Source organism: Benincasa hispida, chromosome 10 (assembly GCF_027475165.1).
Source record: "Benincasa hispida cultivar pf3 chromosome 10, pf3_genome.v1.1, whole genome shotgun sequence".
Lineage (NCBI taxonomy): Eukaryota > Viridiplantae > Streptophyta > Magnoliopsida > Cucurbitales > Cucurbitaceae > Benincasa > Benincasa hispida.
The window spans coordinates 40,024,822-40,038,867 of NC_143487.1; positions in this window are offsets into that span (position 1 = coordinate 40,024,822).

The window sequence follows — 14,046 nt, forward strand, 5'->3', positions numbered from 1 at the left end:
AGTATTCGAATGTCAAGTATAGTGTGATAACTTTACTCCAAAAAAAGTCAAGACAAATATTTTTTGATACAATCTTCGTGTCAAGAAAGTTAATACACTTGACATTGGTGGTATGTCAAGTTTATTGATTTTGGACATTGATTACGTATCATATATGATAACTCTTTGACGTTTTTTATGTTTTAAGTTTATGTCTTTTTTTTTTCAAATTAAATGCCCTAATTGATATTTTCATTTTCTGCCTTATATTCCAACAATACAATTACATCAACTAAATAACATTATATATTTAAGATCTATTAACTCAATATATTCACTAAAAATCTAATGTTCAACTATGACCTTTCATATGGACACTCCTTACAAATTACAATAATATTTCTCTTTCACATGTACATGCACAAAATAAAATCTCAACAATTTCTTTTGTATACAAAACTCAACTTTTAACAAATACAAAAGTGACAAATTGTTTAATAAAGAACCTCTCAACAAAGTACATTATTTAATCTATACATTGAGCTTTGAAGTCTAAAGATCGAGAACTAAGGGTCAGGCAAACTATGTTTAAGCAAGTCAATTTGCAAAATAGAATAAAGGGCAATAACATCAAATTTCAAAATATATAAATAAGTGTTAAGATACAACAACGAAAAAAGTCATGCACATGCTAAAATTTAAAATAGAAGAATGCATATACATTTCCCCAAACTTTCACAACTTTCACGAAAAATAGAGAATATTGGAAGCCCAATCTTGTCTACAAGCAAAAAAATTTCTTCAAAATTTCATTAACCAACTAACTCTAAATAGATTACCCAAACTGTGGCTTGATTCGAATGACACTTCCAAACTACAACAAAGTAATCCAACCTACGAAAAGTTCAATAATAATGGTTACAAAACGCAAATTCAGCAACTATGTAACAATTCCAAAAGAGTTTCAAGGTATTAATACCTATTAAAACATCAAAACATTGTTAACTTTGCTGGGCAGTGGCTCCAATCCCTTGAAATCTTTGAGTTGAACATCAAAAATTGAAAACAACTCAATTTGGACCAATACTTCAATGGGTAACAAAGAACTATTAATACTAACCTCCAAACTTACAAAAACATTGCCAAGATCGGTCTCAAACCTATTAGACAACAACCAACTCCTTCCAACACTTGAAAATCAATCTCATCTTAACATTTAAACAAGAAAATCATTACAGAAGATGCTACATTAAAACCCAAATCACAAATTCATTCGAATACATCCAAAACACTTACCCGAAGTGTTTGCTCAAATCGACACTTCACTCGAGCTTTAACCAACTTTCCTGAAAAGAAAAAAAAAAAAAAAGAAGAACAAGAACACTCGTACACTGATTTATTTTTCCAGTCTGAATATACATCAAACCAAAGTTTAATATTAAGTTACTAAAGGTTACCAAAATTTGTCAAAGTCAAAACATTGCAACCCCGCACAACACGCTTCCAATCTTCAATCTTCGCTACAACCTGAATCTATGACCCAAACATAATGGGTTTTTATAAAAACAAACCCATATAAACCCACAAAATTACCAAACCTTACCCAAAACAAGGATTGAGGGCATTCGGCTACAGATTTGGGCAGGGCTAAAGCGACGGAAGCGGTTGGAGACGTTTAGCTACAAGTCTGGGTGGGGCTGAAGACTCGCAAACGACGTGCACATATTATAAATCACAAAGTGTTTGTTCATACAAGTGATTACAAACTATAGGACCCTACGAGATTTAGGGCATCAACCCTAACAATAATGACCTCCACTTGTCTTTATCTGTTGCATAATCTACATCCACAAAACCTGTGAGAACATCTTAATTACCCAAGTGTTTAGTATATAACAACCCATATGATACAGATTCTTTAACATATCTTAGAATCAACATGACTGATTGCCAATGATATCTCTATCAGCCATGTATCTACTAACAACACTTAAACAATGATCAAGATTTGGTCTTGTCGAAATGCCTTGAATCTGTTTGATGGCGCTTCGAACAACCTAGTACGGGGTCTCGCTAGAGCCGCGTTCTTGATGTAATTCTGAAAACATTTTCTCGAAATAATATTGTTCTCCCTCTGCCCGTGGACGTAGCTAACACACTATTAGTGAACCACGTATATCTGTGTGTCGATCTCCCCTACTCTACATTCCTTTGTTTTTTGTTTCTTTAATTGTCGATTACACAACAAACTGGTATCAGAGCCTTGTTAGGGTTTTTTCGAATTTTCACATTTTTTCGACAATTGAAGATGTCTGACGTGAACGTAAAGATTGACAAGTTTACCAGGAGGAACAGTTTTGGTTTATGGTAGATCAAGATGCGATCCCTACTAAAGCAGCAGGGGCTGTAGGCGCCGCTAATGGGTAAGTTAAAGAAGGTTTCCGTGGATGACAAAGAGTGCTAGACTTCTGAGGAGAAGGCTCATTCGACGATCATGCTATGTTTGACTGATGACGTCATCATCGAGGTCGCAGATGAAGAAACTGTCGTTGGTTTTTGGTTGAAGTTGGAGAGTCTTTACATGATGAAATCTTTAACGAAGAAGTTGTTTCTGACGAAATGTTTGTATCATCTATGTATGCAGGAAGGTACGAGACCATCTTGATCAATTAAATAAAGTTTTATTAGATCTGCATAATGTAGAGGTTAAGGTTGATGATGAAGATGCTGTCGTAATTCTGTTGACATCTTTGCTGCCATCTTATGAGACTTTCGTTGAATCGTATATTGAAGGGAAAGAAACTTTTACCTTAGAAGATACAAAGTCCACGTTGCTTATGAGAGAGGACCGTCAGAATGCAGGAAGTTCAGTTACAGAAAGTCAGGCATCTGGGTTAGCTGCTACAGGAAGAAAGGGACATAGGAATTCTGGTAAGCAGAAGTCGAATCAAAATAAAAGGTCTTCGAAGTCAAAGGGTTCTAGATCAGATGATATTTGTAACTACTATAAAGAAAATGGGTATTGGAAAACCGAATGTCCTAAGATAAAAAGGAATCAGGAAAAGAAGGAAAAGAGTGACAAAAGGGAAGCATTCGCCTCTGTTGCACAAGTTAAGATTGATTCTGAAGAAGTCGTGATCGATTCTGAAGGAGATCTAGCTTTAGTTGTGAATGAACAGTCACATTCTGATGATGTGTGAGTTCTTGATTCTGGGGCATCTTATCATATGTGCCCAAATAGAGAGTGGTTCTCAACCTATCAGCAAATAGATGAAGGGAATGTTAGCATGGCTAACGGTGCTGTGTGCAAGATAGTTGGAATCGGCTCAGTCAAGATACGAACACATAATGGTGCCTTCTACATTTTAAAAGAGGTTAGGCATGTTCCACTAATGAAGAAGAGTTTGATATCCCTTAGTGCACTCGATAACAAAGGTTACAATTTTGAAGGTAAAGGTGGAGCAATGTATGTCTATAAGGGTTTTGAGGTACTTCTGAAAGGCATAAAGCGTGGAACACTATATTTTCTATTAGGTTCCACAATAATAGGTTATGCTATTGTTGCATTGTCAGTCATTCACAAGGATGATATGACTAAGTTATGGCATATGAGACTTGGTTATATGAGTAAAAAAGAGATGCAAATTCTGTCAAAAAGAGACCTTCATAGTGGGCATAAGGTGCAAGATTTTGAATTTTGTGAACATTGTGTTTTTGGGAGGCTTCATCGCAGCAAGTTTCCAAGAGGTGTTCATCGTACAAATAGGACACTTGATTATATTGATTCAGACTGTTGGGGACCTTCCAAAGTTGAATCTATTGGAGGCAGTAGGTATTTTTTTTTTTGTCTATAATTGATGATAACTCAAGAATGACTTGGGTGTTTATGATGAAACATAAAAGTGAAGCCTTCAAAAATTTCAAGCAGTGGAAGATATTGACTGAAAATCAAACTGGGAAGAAAATCAAAAGGCTGCGAACTGATAATGGTCTGGAATTCTGTGGATTTGAATTTAATGAGTTCTATAAAGCTGAGGGGATTGTTCGCCATCATACTGTTAGGAATACTCCACAACAAAATGGGGTTGCAGAACATATAAATTAGACGTTGTTGGAGAGAGAAAGATGCATGCTCTCTAATGCAGGGTTGGCTAGAAAGTTTTGGGCAGAAGTAGTGAATACATCATATTATCTGATCAATCGTGGACCTCACACAGCAATTTGTTGTAAAACACCTTACGAGGTGTGGTCTGATAAGCCTGCAGATTATTCTTTATTAAAAGTTTTTGGTTGTACTGTCTACTATCATGTTAATGAGGGTAAATTAGAACCAAGAGCTAAAAAAGGTATATTTGTGGGTTTTGGGGATGCAGTTAAGGGATATAGAGTCTGCTCACCTTCTGAGAATAGAGTCATACTTAGTAGGACTATGATATTTGATGAAAATTCCATGCTTAACTCATCTGTAAAGCCTTTTGTGACGTCTATTGATGTGAGAGAAAGTAGTAGTGTTGATAAACAGGTGAAGATGCAATTCACTTCAGCTATGAATGAATTATAACATCATGGTGGAGAAGATCAACACGTTACTACAGAAACTGATGTGCAACCAGAAGTTAATGTGCCTAGAATGTTAGAAGTTGATTTGCCTGATAATTCTAGATCATGAGTAGATCAACCGAGTATAGCTCGTGATAGAACTAGAAGAGTTGGTGTTGGACCTCCTATGAGGTATGGTTTTGAAGATATGGTTACTTTTACATTGCAGGTTACAAAAGAGGTGGATCCTCATGAGCCATCCACCTATAGAGAAGCTGTGTCATGTGGTGAGTCTGCTAAATGGCTTGCTGCTATGGGGGATGAAATTGAATCTCTTGATAAAAACAAGACTTGGGAATTAGTTAAACGACCAAATGAGAGAAAAATTGTCACTTGTAAATGGGTGTTCAAGAAAAAAGGAGGGAATATCACCTTCAGAGGGCATTAAATATAAAGCTCGAGTTGTTGCTAGAGGGTTCACACAAAGGGAAGAAGTTGATTATAACGAGATCTTCTCACCAGTAGTCAGACATACTTCTTTCAGGGTGTTACTAGCTATAGTAGCACATCAGGATTTGGAACTTGAACAACTAAATGTGAAGACAGCTTTCTTACATGGAGAGTTAGAGGAAGAGATTTATATGACCCAACCAGATGGGTTTTAGTGTCCAGGTAAAGAAGATTATGTTTGCAAGTCGAAGAAATCTTTGTATGGGTTAAAGCAGACTCCAAGGCAGTGGTACAAACGATTTGACTACTATATGATTGGACTTGGCTATAACAGGAATCCATATGATTGTTGTGTATATCACAACAAAGCTGGTAATGGTTCGATAATTTATCTACTTTTATATATAGATGATATGCTCATAGTTGCAATATCCAAGTCTGATATTCTGAAATTGAAGAATCTTCTCAGTGCTGAGTTTGATATGAAGGATTTTGGTGCTGCTCAGAAAATTTTGGGTATGGAGATTTATAGGGATAGAGGTAAGAATAAGCTCTTCTTGTCACAGAAAGGATATATTCAGAAAATATTGTCTAGGTTTGGTATGTCATTGGCTAAGCCTATAGATGCTCTAGTACTGTAATTGCTCATTTGTCATCTGAGTTTTCACCACAGTCTGAAGCTGAGAAGGAGTACATGTCTCGAGTTCCTTATGCTAGTGTAATGGGAAGTTTGATGTATGCTATAGTCTGTATTCGGCCTGATCTTGCCCATGTTGTTAGTATTGTCAACAGGTTCATGGGTCAACCTGGGAAGGAGCATTTGGCAAGCTGTTAAGAGGATTTTTCGTTACCTTAGAGGTACATCTGATGTTGGTCTTATTTATGGGAGTTGCATAGAATGTTTGGTGACTGGTTATTCTGATTCTGACTATGCTGGAGATGTTGACAGTAAAAGGTCTATGATTGGCTATGTGTTCACTTGGGTGGTTTTGTTGTTAGTTGGAAGGAAACCTTACAACCTACAGTTACTTTGTCTACTACTGAAGCAGAGTAAATAGCCTTGACAGAAGCTACAAAAGAGGGAATATGGCTGAGGGGGTTAGTTGTTGATTTTGGTTTGCATCATGACTAAGCTATTGTATATTGTGATAGTTTGAGTGCAATATGCCTAGCCAAGGATCAAGTTCATCATAAGAGAACTAAGCACATATATGTAAGATATCACTTCTTAAGAGGTGAGTAGAGAGTTAAAGTGATAATTAGTACTGCTGATAACCCTACTGATATGTTCACCAAACTGGTTCCACAAGGTAAGTTCCAACATTGTTTGGACTTGCTGAATGTTTTAAATTGTTAGTGGTCCCCTTTATGGGACACTTTGAGGCATGAGGGAGAAATCTGGGTACGTATTTTATATGGGAGAGAATTCAAGTCAAGGTGGAGATTTGTTGAAATGCCTTGAATCTGTTTGCTGGTGCTTTGAACAACCTAGTACGATGTTCTCGAACAACCTATTCAGATTTTATATTCAGCATATTTATTCATTTGCAGTTATTTACGATTTTGACCCTAGGGTTTAGAGCAGTGCGATATATAAACTCTCTAACCTAGAGGCGCCGTTCTTGATGTAGTTCTGAAAATATTCTCTCGAAATAATATTGTTATCCCTCTGCTCGTGGACATAGCAAACACACTATTAGTGAATCACGTATATTTGTGTGTCGATCTCCCCTATTCTACGTTCATTTTTTTTTGTTTCTTTAATTGTCGATTACGCAACAGGTCTAGTGAAGACCATAAGATACATAAGACTTCTTATAGCATTAGCATACGGAACAACTTTAATTTAATCCCTTTCATCATCAGTTTGAGGAAAGTGTTCAAGTGATAGCTGAAAGTGAGGTGCAAGAAATGTTGTAACTGGTTTAGATTCATTCATCCTAAAACTTGTCAGCAACTTATGGCAGTATGCTTCTTGTTAGAGTTTCATAATACCAACACCTCTATTTCTATCAATACTTATTCCTAGTATTTTCTTTGCAGGTTCAAGATATTTCATATCAAAAACACCTTTTAACTAATTTTTTAGCTTATTCACTTCTTGTCTATCTACACTTGCAACTACGGATAAAATTGAAGAACAAGGTGAAGTAAGAATTTGAAATGTTCAAATTCGAGCTTAAAAGAAAACTATATTTTATATAAGATATAATTTACAATTAAATAATTAATTAATTAATTAATTATATTTGAGAATATTCTTGATTATTAGCATGAAAATGTTTTTTAAACTTGATTAATGTAATTAATAAAAGCAAGGTGTCATACACAATTTAATATGTGGTATTCAATTTTATTTTAAATATTGTCTAAAATTATGAAAATGTTTTTCATAAAATCTTGATTTATTTATTATTAAAATTAGTTAGTGGAAAAATCTAATTGTTAGATTTTCCTACTAACTAACTGGACTTTGAAGTGGCATTTCCCAAGCTCGACACCTAGAGATTACATGCTAATGGAGTTTGAGGTAGAAGACATGCAAGATAGGATTTTGCATGTAATTTGTATATAAATTGTTTTGTTTTTGAAATGTGCAAGACTAATGCTTGTTTGACCTTTGACTTTTCTCTACCACCACAAAATCTCTTTACTATCCTTTTTACGATAGTGAAATTCCCTTATTTTCACTAACATAATTGTCCCAATACCATGTTTTTCAATCGAAGAATAGCAGAGATTTACCATTGGTGGTGTCGATCGAGCTCGGGAGAGGAAGATTGCGGTGGAATTTACAAAGGTTGTAATCTCTAACTCTTTATGCATGCTTATACTTGTTTTTATGGAATTAGAACGTTTTCGATCCTTGCTTCCACTGCATGTTGTTCTTTATGTTCCAACACTTCGATCATGGACGAACTCAAGGAAGGAGACTCTACCACTCGTTCACATATTCTTGATGGAACAAATTATTTGTACTAGAAAGCTCGAATGGCTGTTTTTTTTATATTGATTGACAGCAAAACTTGGAAGGCTATTGTATCTAGATGGATATATCCTGCCGTCAAAACTGATGATGGGAAGAAAATTTTGAAACTAGAGGCCCAATGATTTGGAGATGAAGATGAAGCTTCTTTAGGAAATTCACGTGCCTTGAATTCCATATTCAATCGTGTAGATCACTACATGTCAAATTAATTAATATTTGTGTTTCAGCTAAGGAGGCATGAGATATCTTATCTGTGCTCATGAGAGAACGTGTAGAGTAGAGATGTCAAGGCTGCAGTTGGTGACATCAAAGTTTGAGCATCTTAGAATGCACAATGAAGAATCCATTGTTGAATTCAATATATGTTTGCTAGATATTAAAATTGAGTTATTTGGTCTTGAAGAGAAGATTTTAGAAGAAAAATTTATCTGGAAGGTACTTAGCTCTCTACCTAAGACATTTGACATGAATGTCACTACCATTGAGGAAGCTCAAGACATGACGAAGTTCAGAGTAGAAGAATTATCTAGCTCCTTACTCACTTTTGAAATGTCCCTTGACGGGAAAATTCGAAAGAAAAATAAGGGAATTGCTCTTCAATTTCCTATTAAAGAAGAGTTGATTGATGACGATAAATAATCAGAAGATCCTCTTGCTCAATCGATTGCATTGCTTTCATGGTAAGAGACCTAGCTCTTATAGTAACAATAACTCTAGAGGCTCTACTTCCCTTAATAAATTCAGATATTTAAATAGTAGAAAGGAAATTGACAAGTTATGTAGTCTACTTTCTTACAAGGAAAAGGACGTCAAATGTAGAGAGTGTGGTGGACTCAATCATATACAGGCTAAATGTCCCACTTTTCTGAGGAGACAGAGCAAAGATTTTGTATTAACTTGTCTGATACTAAATCTAAAGATAGCAACGACTCGAGGGATAATGTCAAAGCGCTTTTGGTAACATCTCCACGGACACCTCATCATGTGATATTTTCTAATATGATATGTATGCGAAAACCAATCATGATATTGCAGGATTTGAGTTTACAAATCACTCTTATCATATTCTTTTTCTCAAATAGAAAGATGAATAGAAAGCTCTTGGTGTGCAGAAGCTAAGATTTGAGATTTTGATAGTTGAAATCATAGACTTATATCTATTATTGTAGATTTGAAGCATGAACTCTGTCGAGTTGCTGAAAATGAGTTAATTTGCAAGAATGTAAGAATGTTGAACACTGGTATTAAGTCTCTGGAAAAAATTCTGACACGAGGAAAAACTGTTGGTGATAACTTTGGGCTCAGATTTTCTAAAAGTTTATTGGAGCTGAAGAGCCAGAGTTAGCTTTGTAGGCACATCTACCAACAACATTGTGTTCAAATATAATCACTTCTCTAAACCAAGGTGGGTTTTTTACTATTATGGAAAGGTGGGCATAAATGACCTTTTTACTATCAATATTGAAGATTCTTTACAGACCCATCTATGCCCAGAGTGCTCCCCACTTCTCAAAGAATCATTATAAAAAAATATACAAGAGTTAAACAGTTATGGAGAGAGAAAAATGTTTAGAACAAATGTAATGTTGTTCTAACTTCGCTCAGATCCTCTACTAACGGTGACTGGTATTTTGATAGTGGAAGCTTTAGGCACATGACTGGTGAAAAGAGTTGTTTGTCTGATCTAAAATATATCAGTTCCGAAAAGGAGATTTTGGTGATGGTCCTTGTGGAAAAATCATCGGGGAAGAAAAATTGAACTATCTGGGTCCTTTTCCACTGAAAAATGTAATGATCTTATTAGTATTAGTCAGTTGTGCAATCAAGGACTGAATGTGAGCTTTACCAAAGACAAATGTGTTGTCACAGACGATGTCAAAGCTCTCCATATGACAAGTTTGCATTCTTTTTATAATTGTTATATGTGGAGTTCTAATCATTCTTCAAATGTTTTTCATCTGTCTAGACAAGATGAAGCGAGCCTATGGCATAAACTCATTGCGCATGTAAGCATGAAAACTATTCAGAAGGCTCTTTCAACTAATGCTATAACTAATCTCCCCTCTTTATCAGCCTCTCCTGGAATTATTTTTTAAGATTGTCTATCTGGTAAATAAACTCATGCTTATGACCAAAAATAAGGCCACTCGAGCTCTTCCTATGTTCTTAAACTTCTTCATATGAATTTGATGGGACCTATGCAATCTGAGAGTCTGAGAGGCAAACAATATGTTGTGGTTCTTGTTGATGACTTCTCCAAATGCACCTGGGTGCATTTTCTTCGTGAAAAATCAGACAACTTATCTGTTTTTCATGCTCTTTGTCTTTAACTTCAACGTCAGAAGGTTCTAAAAAATGATGCGTATTCAAAGTGATCATGGTAGGGAATTTCAAAACTCGCAATTCACTGAGTTATGTCATTGTGCTAGGAATCACCATGAACTTTTTCAACTTCAATTACACCACACACACAATGGAATTATGGAAAGGAAAAATAAAATTCTTCAGGAGATGTATCGTGCGATGATGCATGCAAAGCATCAACCATTTAACTTTTGGGCCAAAGCACTAAACGCGACTTGTCACATCCATAACAGAGTGGTCTTACGACCAAGGACTTCAAACATTATTTATGAAATATGGAGAAGTAGAAAACTTAATGTGAAATATTTTCATTTCCTTAGGAGTGTCTGTTACATTTTTGTTGATAGAGAAATTAGAAGAAAATTGAATTCCAAGTTTGATGAAGGGATATTTCTTGGATACTCCATTAATAGTTCAGCTTACCATGTCTACAACAAACGAACTCATACTCTAATGGAGTCTATTAACGTTGTAATTGATGATGATGTTGCATCCCCTGTTTCTTCTCCTAGTGAAGAAGAAGATCTCAATATCACTCCAGTTCTTAATACTAATTTTCCTAACATTTCGTCTAACATGCCTTCAAACATGATTTCAGAAAATCTAGTAGAGGTTAACCATAATACCTTAGAGTAGGTAGAAGCTAGTAACAAGCAACCTTCCAATAGGGGTTCGTAAAAATCATCATACTAATAAAATTTTTGGGGATTGGATGAAGGAGTGACGACCAGAAGAAATGATCAAATTAATTATCTTGACATGATCAACAATATTTTCTTCACTTCCCCTACTGAACCTAAAAATGTCAAAAAAAAAAAAAAAAAAAAACTCTTGAAGATGAATGTTGGGTAAATGCCATGCAAGAGAAGCTCAGGAAACTCGTGACTAATGATGCTTGGATTCTTATCCCTAAGCCTGAATCTGTGAATGTTATTGGCACAAAGTGCAATTTAAAAAACAAGACTAATGAGAATGGAAACGTGACTAGAAAAAAAAAGTAAGGTTAGTAGCTCAAGGATACACACAAGTTGATGGTGTTAATTTTGATGAAACATTCTCTTCTGTTGAAAGATTAGAAGCCATCAGACTCTTGCTCAGCATTGCTTTTCTTTTAAAGTTTAAATTACATTAGATGGAAGTGAAAAGTACTTTCTTGAAAGGAATTCTAAATAAGGAAGTGTACGTTGCTCAACCCAAAGGATTTGTGAATCCTTCTCACCCTCGGCATGTGTATAAACTCAACAAGGCCCTCTACTACCTCAAATAGGCTCCCAGAGCATGGTACGAGTGTCTAACCCAATTTCTTATCCATAATGGGTATAGACGACGAGGAGTTGATAAAATTCTATTTGTAAAGAGATCTTGTCAAAAGTTTGTGATTGTTCAAATTTTTGCTGATGACATTGTTTTTCGAGGAACGTCTCATGAGTACTGTCTTGTTTTATGGGATTTCAAATCAAGAAACTTGATGAGGGGAATTTTTATCTTTTAAAGCAAATATGCCAAGAATTTAACGTATAAAATTGGGCTTGAATGTGCCCGTGCTAAAAGAACTTCTACTCCAACTCATGTAAAAATGTCAAAAGACTCTGGTGGAACTAATGTTGATGAGAGTTTCTATAGGAGCATTATTGGGAGTTTGCTTTATTTGACTACAGCGGACCTGACATTGCCTTTTTCATTGGTATATGTGCTATATATCAATCATGTCCTAAAACCTGTCATTTACTCAGTGCAAAGAGAATCATCAAACACATATATGGGACTAGCGAATATGGCTTATTGCATGCCCTTGATACTAGTAGTTCTCTAATCGGGTACTGTGATGCTAATTCAGCATGTAGCTCAGAGGATAGAAAGAGATCATCTAGAAGTTGCTTCTTCTGAGGAAACAACTTGATTTCATGCTTCAACAATAAACAAAATTATGTTTCTTTATCTACGACTGAAGCAAAATATATTGTAGTTGTACTCAATTGATATAGATGAAGCAGATGTTGATGGAGTATGATGTCTCCCAAGAGGTCATGACTCTTTTCTATAACAATATGAATGCGATTAATATGTCCAAAAACCCAATTCAACACAATCCAACTAAGCACATTACATCGAACACCATTTTGTTTATCATCTTGTTGAAAGTAAACAGATTGTGTTAGAGCACATAAACACAAAAAATCAAATTGCTGACATTTTTACTAAGGCTCTTGATGTTGATCATTTTGAGGTTTTGAGGGATACCTTAGGTCTTTGTGATTTTCAGGCATAGTAATTAATGTCATGGGCGGTTCAGCTATGTATCTTGGGTATGCAATTAACTGCCTTGGATATGGTTGGTGAGAACTTAGGGAAGTTTAACCAGGCTTTAACTTCAGATTTTTGTTTGAATTTAAGTTATAAAAGGTTTGATCATGAAGGTTTCCTTCTTACATCGCAGATTTCTCTCTCTCTCAACTGCCTTTGTTCAAAAAAAATTTTCTTGATTATTTCACTCATTCATCTCTGGTGGTGAGTATGTCGCAGTTAATGCCCTAAATCTCTTGGGTCCCGTAGTTTATAATTGTATTATACAAAAGATTTATTTCTTTAATAAAATCTGAGGTATTTTATTCAACATTTAGTAGCATTAACCCAAAACCCAATGAACTAACATCCAACTTAAACATGCATGTAGTGACATACAGGTAGATCATGTTTAAGTGATAACCTAAATGGTGTGTAGTAGATGGATAAGGCCAGGTACCTTATCCCGATGACACTGTGAATATGACCCACTTTATAGATGTTACAATTATTGTAAAATGATAGAAATGACCTAATTTTGATCATTCATGTAGAGACAAGTGAGCGGAGGTGTTCTATACAAAAGAGTTTGTATGAGACCGGACCACGAAATGAATATTCTTTTTATATAACACCGTTAATAGTAGAGACTTACGTTTCAGCAGGATGACCATATGTAACATGACTTAAATCTTGAGTCAGTTGTGAACTTCTGTCTATGACGGTGGTCCTTTGATTTGTATGGGAGAAAGTGGCCAGATTGCCGACTCAATATGCCTACCATTTTGGGAATTCGTATAATTAGAGGGCTAGGAACATAACTACACAAGATGAAATTCACTCCTTTCGTAATGTCGGCGTTAGTAGATAACTTGCTCCCTTAAGAACTGATTTTGGGACTTGAATAATGTGGTGCCACACCCTCTCTTTTCTTGAGAGGGGTTTGGTCATAGTTGGACTATGACTTATAGTTGCACTCTCCTCACTATATATATATTTATGTCAACTTGATTTAACCATGAACAGTAAGTCAACCCTCCACAAGTTGTTCATAATAACGACTAGGTCAATATACTGTTTTACCCCCGATATTATGTTTTACTTCTTAAGTTCCATTGATCCTCTAATGAATAATTGGTTTATGATCCAATAAACTAGATCCTTCTCGGGCTAATGAAACGGTAGGGCCCCTTGTTCAAGACCTGAATTCAATCCTTAAGAGAACAACCTTTCTTGTGTCTCTAAACTGGGTATTCGTGAATTCCTTATTGCACCCTATGTCACCAGCTATCTACCCTATCTTACCCCTGAAATGGGAGGCTTATTGTTTCGGCGCTATTGAGCCAACCCTCAACTATGCAAATCTAAGGATAATCCTGAATAAACTAGCTCAGGATTAAGATCAAGTTACCAAGGTCTTCTATGCAAAATAGTCAGCCTTA